This window comes from Aythya ferina (genome assembly GCF_964211825.1).
Source record: "Aythya ferina genome assembly, chromosome: 1".
NCBI classification, from domain to species: Eukaryota; Metazoa; Chordata; class Aves; order Anseriformes; family Anatidae; genus Aythya; species Aythya ferina.
The window spans coordinates 177,384,901-177,394,833 of NC_140296.1; the positions used below are offsets into that span (position 1 = coordinate 177,384,901).

The 9,933-nt window shown below is 38.4% G+C and overlaps 1 long non-coding RNA gene across 1 annotated transcript in view; it reads left to right on the forward strand.

The window, feature by feature from the left end:
• Nucleotides 1-7,838, forward strand: part of LOC311430261 — a 31,718-nt gene extending 23,880 nt beyond the window's left edge. Inside the window, exon 4 of the long non-coding RNA XR_014688646.1 lies at nucleotides 6,593-7,838. This is a non-coding gene — a long non-coding RNA (uncharacterized lncRNA). The remainder of the gene's footprint in view (nucleotides 1-6,592) is intronic.
• Nucleotides 7,839-9,933: the final 2,095 nt, after the last annotated feature.

Here is a 9,933-nt window from a genome sequence, read left to right on the forward strand (position 1 = left end):
AGGATTTTAACATATTTTTAACCACAATGACATTAATAATTTCTACAAGAGACTGAAAAAGATAGAGAAATGGGCTGTTATAACAAAAATTAAAAATGACATTTATCAACATCTTTGTACTAAATTCAAATTACTTGAAATACTTATTCAGTGAATTGAAACACTTATTCAATGAATATGTAAATTTAAATAAAAAATATTAATCCTTTTCAGACTTGAGCTTTTGTGGTATCACAAAATGCTGTGTTGTTGTTATCTATAAACTTTCCTGCCTAGCCTGAATCTTCATCAATTATTTAACCATCTGAATGTTAATCTTAGATGAACAATGTATCTGCAAAGTTTCATATTTTTTTCTCTTCATCTTCTGAACATGAGTCAGAAGTGTGCCCACGTGACCAAGAAGGCCAATGGCATCTTGGCCTTCATCGAAATATACTGTAGCCAGAAGAACTAGGGAAGTGACTGTCCTCCTGCACACAGCACTGGTGAGACTACATACACATCATGTACTGTGTTTAGTTTTGGGCCCCTCACTACAAGAAGGCTACTGAGTTGCTCAAGCATGTTCAGAGAAGAACAATAAAGCTGGTGAAAGGACTGACAAACAAGACATATGAGTATGACTGAAGGAATTGTATTTATTTTGTCTGGAGAAAACGAGGTTGAAGGTAGACCTCATCACTCTGTACAACTACCTGAAAGTAGGTTGTGGTGAGGAGGGTGTCAGTCTCTTTTCCCAAGTGACAGGTGTTAGGATGCAGGGAAATTGCTTCAAGTTGCCCGAGGGGGAGGTTTAGATTGGACATTAGAAAGAATTTTTCTATAAAGGTTGTCAAACATTGGAATGAGTTGCACTAGGGAAGTGATGTAGTCACCATCCCTGGAGGTATTTGAAGGATGTCTAGATGTGATACTAAGAGATATAGTTTAGTGATGGGACTTGGTAGGTCAGTTTGACAGTTGGACGTGATGATCATAGAATCATAGAATGGTTTGGGTTGGAAGGGACCTTAAAGATCATCTTTTAGCTCTTCAGTTTCATCAGGTGGTCTTGAACCTGCTCTTTGCTTACAGTGGGAGGGACTTTGCTCCCCCATTTATGGGTTCAAGGAAACGAAAGACTTGTGAAGCCTGACTGGTAGTGAAGGCTGAGGCAAAGAAGTTGTTGAATACGTCAGTCTTATCCATGTCTGTTACCAGTTCACCTGCTCATCCATCAGAGGGGGTAGACTCTCCTTGGTCTTTCTTTTATGACCTGTAGAATCCTTTCCTGTTATTTTTTGCTTTCCTTGCCAAGCTGAGTCCCATCTGTGCCTTGACTTTCCTGATCTCATTCCTACACATCCAGATGGCACCCCTGTACTCTTCCCAGGCCATATGGCCCTGCTTCCACTGCCTGTGTGTTTTTTTCTTACACCTGAGTTTGACCAGCAGGTCCTTGCTCAGCCATGTCGGTTTCCTGCCATCCCTGCTCACTTTGTTACACATTGATGGAGAGCTCTTACACTCTCAGAAAAGCATCCTTAAAGAGTTACCAGCTCTGATCTGCTCTTCTGTTCCTAAGGACAGTGTCCCAGTGTATTTTATCCACTAATTCTTTAAGAAGCTGGAAGCTTACTCTTCAGAATTTCAGGGTCCTGACTTTGCTCTTTGCCAGGACCATATTCCTCCAGATCACAAACTCAGCCAGGGCATGATCGCTGCAGCCCAGACTGCCTCCACTCATTCTTTAATGAGTTCATCTGCATTGATGAGTACCAAGTCCAGTAGTGTTTTTCCTCCGGTTAGTTGGTCTAATACCTGGACCAGGAAGTTATCCTTGATTCACTCTGGGAGTCTCCTGGATTGCTTACAGCCTGCTGTGTAGCTTTCCCAGCAGATATTAGGGTGGTTGAAATCCCCCACCAGGATGAGAGCCTGCAAGTGAGATGATTCTTGTAGCTGAAGCAAGAAGGCCTCATCAACAAGTTCCTCTTGATCTGGCGGCCTGTAGTAGACACCAATCACAAGGTGTCCTTTGTTGGCCCTGTCCTTAACTCTTACTCACAAGCTCTCGACCTGTCCATGGCTTTTCTCAGAGGCAGCTTTTTGCAATCTATCCATTTCTTAACATAGAGGGCAACACCCCCACTCTTTCTTCCTTACTTCTCTCTTTGTAGTCCTTTTGATATTTCAGAGTGTACTTGTTGCAAACTTATTTGACCCTACATGAAAGAGTAGGAATGGGTGGTAGTCCTGTGACTTTAACAAACTTGGTATTCTTTTTGAGATATCAGAAATGAAGGCCCCTGAAAGACAGCAAGCCTCTTTAGAAAGGTTGTCTGGATGGCAAATGGGTGATTCAGTGCCTCACAGTGAGGAATCTCAAATACTAACATCCTTTGTGCTTTTTTGGTGGCATCAGTTCTAATACAGGTGGTAGGTTGGACCAACCTTGTATGGTTGTCCTTTCCTGGGTCTTGACCATTACTAAGCATTGTATCTGTTGTGTAGGGGCACGTTGGAGTCTAGGGGGAGATTCCTCCTTCTGCTCTGAGCAGAGAGGAAGGTCCAGTCTCCCTTGTCTTGTGAGTCAGTCAAGTCCATCAGCTCAGGGTTAGAAGCTAGCTTACCTTCCCCTTGCAAGGACTTAAGGCAGGTCTCCTGTTCAGTCCATGTCAGCACACAATACCATGCATTAATCTCTTGCTCAGATTCCTGGATACCTGCTGGAACCTGGATACCTCCTGAAACACACCAGCTTGCTTGAAAAGTTCATCCAACTGGGCACAGTTGCACCCACAGCACCCACCTCTGCCTTCAGGCCCTGAGGGACTTCCAGATTCTGGAGTTCCCTGCAACTGAAGGCCTGTGCACCTCTTTCAGGCCTCAAGAGGTCTGTTTGGGTGTAGGAGTCTGTCTGGGGAGGTTGTGGCCTCTCTGTCTGGGCTTCAGCCTCAGCCTGGTAGTTGTGGTGAGTGGGTACGATTTTTCTTTCAGTAGAAGGCTGCTTCTCATTGCTTCCAGAATAGAAGAAAGAAGCCCACCTTCTGCAAAGTGCCACACCACATCCTGCTCGCTGTGCTCCCTGGGGCTGCCTATGTATGTGTGTGGGCTGCTGCTGCTTCTCCTGGCCCTGCCCAATCCCATTTCTTAGGGCTGCCAGCTCCTGGTGGCTCCCTCTCCTCCCTGGGATTGCCTTAATGCAGGAACTCTCCTGCACACTGCAAACCCCAGCTCTGCTGCAGAGCATGCCTGCCCAGAGCTGATCACCTTGGGGAGTCCTTCTGCATTCTGTCCAGTTCTTCTATGGTAAGTATGATTTTTCCAGTATGTTTCTGCACAAGGGAAGCTGTCTTTCATTTCCCTATTTAGTGATTTGTATTGCTGTTAATACAGCTAAGAACATAATTCAGCACCATGTATCTGTGCCCATGACTGAATACAAGAAATGCACACAATGGGATCACTCTTTACCCTTTGCTCTGTGCCTCCTGACAAGCAAACTTATAAGGGTTATTCTTTGGGACATCGTTCATCTCCACAAGGTTTCTTGGTAATATTCTGCTTGCAAATTCACCCTTCCATTCTGACACCTTTACCTTGACTGATTCATTAAGATCTGAAGGAAGCTAGACATATACTGGGTCAAATAAAGGAAAAAAGTGAAATTTTCTATTATGGCATAACAATAGCTACTGCTGGGCCTGAGACCAGAGCACACTGGTTTCCTTCTAAAGTCTGTGTAAGATTAAAGGATGCTACATATTTCTTACAGTGCTACCCATTTTAAATACTGGGAATCATCCTGCAGAATAGCCAAAGCTGTCATAGAAAGCCTTTAAAAAAAATGATCAGACACAGTACATGTTTCAGGCCTGAAAGAAGGTATATCAGCATTTGTTATAACCCTTCCTCATCGAAATTAACAGATTAGTTAGAACTGGTTTTAACCCTAGTGATCTCATTTATTTCCTTGTTATTTATATCAAGATTTCCCTCTTTTGTGGATGGGAAGGGAAGCAATACACTGTATTCATTGCATTCACCTTGAACCTAATTCAGCAACACTTCTCCCTCACAATCCTTACTCCAGAAAGTTGGATTGCATTTTCAGACTGCTGTATGCCTCTTCCTAGGTAGATAAAGATCTTTTAAACTCATTTGGGACACTGTTCATTTTGATACAGTGCAGTAGGAATAACTTTCCTGAAAATTCACTTCCTCAGTGTTGCAACTTTTCATGGAGCATATAAAACTGCAGAAGTACAATGCTCCCTTTAGAGTATCAATACAAAAAAAGGTCTCTGAAGATACAGCGTATGTAGCCCTGTGGCGTCTCCTTAGCCACAGAGTAAGAGAAGGGTGCAGGGAGAGACGTGATCTCTACTACTGCAATGGGCAATATGTTAACTCTGACAAAAATATGTACCAGATGTCTCTCTTAGGTCCTTTTGCCTTTGGCACAAAGACAAAAAGCACAACACAGCTTCTAGGTACTGCTGGGCAGAAATAATATGCATTCGAGAAAGGATTGCTTTAGTAATAAGATGTGGAAGACTCTGGATTTCAGAATTTCTTAACTTGCTTTGTGTATGTGTGTGTGTGAGTGTGTGTGTGTGTGTGTGCACATACGTGCACACTACATTGTTATCTGTACACAATTTTTGGTGTAAATAATGAAATTATTGGAAAGTAACCCATTGGATTCTGGGAAATAATATTTACATCCTAAAGAACCTATTGCCAGAGCACTTTATTACATTGTTCTTCAAAAAGGGAGACAAGAATTGCATTGAAGAAGCCCTGGATAGCTAATAAAGGAGGTAGCTTGATAATTCCTGTCACAGTATATAGAGTTAGTAGAGGTCTAGCCTTTCCCTACAGCTTCTTAGGTGTAATGATATAATGACATACCTATGATATGACATCTCTATGATGAATATTTTCCTACTTTTTTAAGAACTGGGTACCTGTGTTCAACCTGCTAAGAATTCTATGTTTCAGAATTTTTGTCATTGTATTTTTGAAATTTTAGATAGCTTTGGTTCATGTACTTTGAAGAAATCTTACTCTGAAGTGTTTTAACATGTAGTTTATATAGTAAGGTAGTTCTGCCCTACTTACATAGCTGTTATGTTTTCATAAAGGAAAATATTGCTCTGTGATTGCATAAAATATGAATTTCAGTGTATAACTTATCACTTATGTCAATCCAGAAAATATATACTGTCTTCCATGTTAGCAAAGACAATTTTTATTCATTGTAGTTAAGTGGTTTCTAGCCCCAATCCAATACTGAGTCTGTTGTTCATGTTTAAATCCCATTCAGTGAGTGATTTGGTTGCAGTTATGTACATACTAGTCCTAGCTGAGTTCACATAACATCTAGGGCTGTTTCAAAGGCAACTGTATGTAACAGACAATGAAGCTGTGGGAAACAGCACAGAAGTTCTGAGTTGAATTCAATGAGTAACATTAATTCTCAGAACTTGGATTGTTCAGCCTAGAGTACAAGTAACTGAGCATTATAATTTACATTTCTATTTATGGAAAGCCAAGTTAAAGAATGGCTTGTCTGAAGGCCTGGAATTGAGATGAGGTTATGTGAATCATCTTGGGAATTAACTGATTTTGAAAGTTTGCTGGCAGAATGAAATGGATTACCTTCAATTTAAGGGAGACTAGGTATAAATATAAGGTGCATAATTACTTAACATTTTTATATCTTTCCCCTTCCCAAAGTTCTATTTTGAACATAAATATTACTTTTATCCTGAAGGTTTTCTAGGAGCTAAAAAAGATTACAAGCTTTCTACATTTCCTTAGGAATAAAATTTCTCAGACAATGATGAACTTGTTAAGGGAGTATGTCCCTCTCTGAGTTAAAGACTCAACAGAAAGTGAGGATCCTCAGTGGACCACCCATCCACAAATCTGGAGAGATCTGACTAGAAAGGGAATGGACCTATTAGCAGATAGCTGTTTGGTTCAATCCCAGTGAGAAACTGCAAAACCTAGGGGTTTATCTCATGTCTTTGGTATTCCTTTTATCTACTTGGACCTTACTTCCCAAATACATCCTAAAATCTGTAAATCAGGATTCTTGACATTTATTTTCTTGTTATGATTTCCTATTTGAATTGTTCCCTTTTTAACATGTCTGATTTGCATATTTTGTTTTCACTGTCTAAAAATATCTTCTACTTAGGATAGATTGATTTGCATTATTTGACTTCACTTGATTTTATTTCTATAATGTTCCATATGGAAATGATCCAAGCCAAAGCTTATTGATTATTACACCTTGTTTATCTTGAGTAAAGGGTGATAATACTTAACCCTTCACATACCAGAGCGAGAATAACTTCAGTGGATTTCAATGATGCTATACCCAATTACAAGATCTGAGGGTTTGAACTCTTCTTCAGACTGTTCTTGCTGACAGTAGGCAATTTGTGACCCAGAGTATTGATCCTAGCACAACCAGGAAAGAACTCTGGTCTATGATACCAGAAATATGACAGTTTCCATGCAGCCATATAGAAGCACCTATATGTTGATATTGTCTCTAATGTATCATGTTCTCACTTATGCTTTGTTTGCACAGACTTTGAGGAAGCCTAGGAGCTCACCAACACATCAGGAAAAATGAATACAAGGTTTTCTAAACAAATGAGAAGAAGGAGAGTCTTTCTACAAAACAAAATAGAAATTTGTGTAGAGAAAGTTTTAAGTGAAGAAACACTACCACCTGGAAGTAGCAAAAAAACACTTTTTGCACTGTTCTGACTTTGCTTATTGTTGTGGGTGAAAAATAAATAAATAAATAAAAATGTACATTTCACTTGGAAGAGAGAAGTAGCAATATGATTAATCAATAGCAAAGCTTATGTGACTTGACCAAGATTCAGTGAAGGCAAAGTACACCTGATTATAACTGGAAAATACACTTAATTACACACTATATACATGTAAAAGATGTTATGTACTACTCAAATACACTGAAAGAAAGACATTGTATACTACATAAAGAATACATTAAAAGCTGGGTTAGGTGACATAACATCAAGGAAGTTCTCTTGTTGACTTGTCAGGTTCAGAGTAGACTCCGTTGCTTTCTAAACCCCTTAAACTGAGGAGATAAGGAGCCCAGGTGCAGCCAAATCCACTCCCGGTCCAAGATTTGGTCAGTGGTTTATGCCTAAAGGATTATATGCATGACATGAATCCTTTATGCTACTGATGATGACTGACTTATGGTCACGTGGTCACATTTGCAGTTTATTTGAAATTTGGCTGAAATTGGTCTTTCTTCCAAATTTGGCCATCACTGTGTTTGCATGGGGTGGGATGGGGAGAGCGTGAATGGGATGGGGTGCATTGCTTAAATTACCCCTTAGCTGTTTGTCTTCTGTCTCCCCTGAATGCAGGATACTGCCATCACAACCAGACACATTCTTCCTGACTGCCGCTGATCGTTATCTGCTTAGTCTGGATGTTCTGCTTAAGCAGGAAAGTTTGGGAGAGGAGTAAACAGTCACACTTACTTATCCTGCTTGTTTTCAAGCTCAGTAAATACTGTAGCTACCTCATTTCAGAGCAGCTATAGTCAAAACTAGCTGCAGTATAGCTGTGTGGCTTTGCATTATACCAGAGCTCAAAAGCTTACAAATGTACTTCTCCATAACATTGATATTTGTGAATGAAGCAAGTAATGTAATATGAGGGAAATTAAAATACACTCTCAAACCTCATCTGACCTCACTAGGAAAATTAGAGCTTAGAAAGATTCAGCTGCTGTGATTTTCTAAATGAGAGTACTGCTGTGAATTAGAAATAAAGTATTGTAACAAGATGCTGTGATTTTGGTGGCTTTCTTTTCACAAATCAGGGAATGAGGCAATAGGGGTAGTTAAGGCTGGAGAGAGAGCATTTGCTGCTATACTCACATATATTTAGTGATACCTTTTATACAGTTTCTTGGTTATTATCCCAGATAGAATGATGTTATTTCTCCATAAGCCCAATTTCTCCATCCCTTTTCATATTGTTCTTTGAAATGTTGGTACATAGCCCTTTGTACGCAGTATTCTCAGTGTTACTGTAATTACTTTCCATGTTGTCAGAAAGATGAGCAGATCAGAGACAATATTTCACCTTACTGTCTTCCCCACTTTGGACACTTCTGTTGCTTTTTGGACTCAGGTGGAAAACATTCTGCACCCAATGTAGAGCTGCTATGAGAAAATTACTTTTCTTTTGACTTCATTGGTATTTTTCTGCCTTAGAAATTTGGGAGCAAAAAAAGAATTGTGATTCTGAGCTGTATTTTTCTCCTCCTTTGATAATACTCATTAATCAAAGCTTTGGCTAAATGCCAGTTTATAGCCCACAGTACACTAAAATATTTGATAGGTTTCCCTTAAGACATATACATATATATATGTTTAATCAAGCAACATTTCTGTCCTCTTCTGATCTACTATCAGCTACTGTAGCTGTATCAATAAGTCACCTTTTCCTTTCTCTATATTGTCTTGGTAAAAAATAATAAAAATAATGCTTTTCATCTTTATTGTGATTGTGAAAAGAATAAAATTGATCCTATTTCCTTGCTTTTGGAAGAATATTGATTTAATTTTGTTACTTAGTGTAATTTACTGGCCAGGGATATTGAAACAAACTACCTAACTAAACAATCCCAAGCAGACTGGCTTCAAAAGAATATTTAAAGGAATAAAGATGAAAGGGTGATATTGAATATAGATATATTAAAAGGAAAAACAAGCCTGTCTCCCTGTTTCTGAAAAATGAATTAAACAAACACACAAAGCCCTAAACCAATCCTCATTTCTTATTATGTAGAATGTTTTACAAGTACTACTACTTCAAAAGACCCCCCTCAGAATTTCTTATTTTTTTTTTCAGTCTGCAGAGATGACACAGGAAAAGATGACTGTCAAAAGGTTCACAAGTCAATAGGTTAATTGTGTCCTGTGCATAATAGAAAACTGCAAAAACTTTTCATCACTCCAAACATTGTTTCACTAAGGCTCAGAAAACAAAAACAGCAAATGTATAACGAGTAAACCAGATAGACAAGATGAAAGGGATTTTTGCAATACAAAAGGTTAACATAATCTGCAGGTCCAAAATTTATTTCTCAGCTCAAGAAAATTCAGCTTAGAATTCTACTTGTGTTCTAAGTGTTAAACTAAAGAATTAAAACTGGTGTTCACCTTGAACTTCTGCATTAAAATTTCATATCATAAAATAGATGCAAACAGAATATGTAGAATTTCAGATCTGTGTGGCTGTAAGTCTTTCCTTCCCAGGTACATTTCCAGAACTTTATAATAATTTGTTTTCTTCTTCTGTCCTGTCTGGACTTGCAAATAGATAAGTGAATAAGTAATTTGAGAGAAGACGCAAATAGGCACACTAGCTATGAAAAGATCTTAGAACTTTGCAAGGAAAATTAGAAAAAAAAAAAAAATAAGACAGACAATGTACTGTTGAATAAGCTATTTAGAAAAAAAAAAAAAAAAAAAAAAAAAAAGCAAAAATCTAGCAAGTATAGATTTTAGTATAGAGGTTAGCAAATATAAAAAAATCTAGCAAGTATAGAGGTTAGTACACGTGGCTTCAAATTTGAAGATAATCTTCAGACATTATTAATGAATCTTGGCTTTTTTTTTTTTTTTTCAAGCTTAAACACTGGAACAATATTTCATTTCTAAAAATATTGTTGTAATATTGTGATCTGTTATGAACTGCTTACTTGTTTTTATGTCTTCCAGTGTGCTAAATCCTAGAAAACAGGAAAAGCTCAGTGTTGCTTTCCTTATTATTCATTTTAATCAGAGAAACTTTTGGTAAGACAAGGTCCAAGTAAATTTGAACAAAAGCCCTTACCTACAATATCAGTATTATATTGATCTCTGGCAC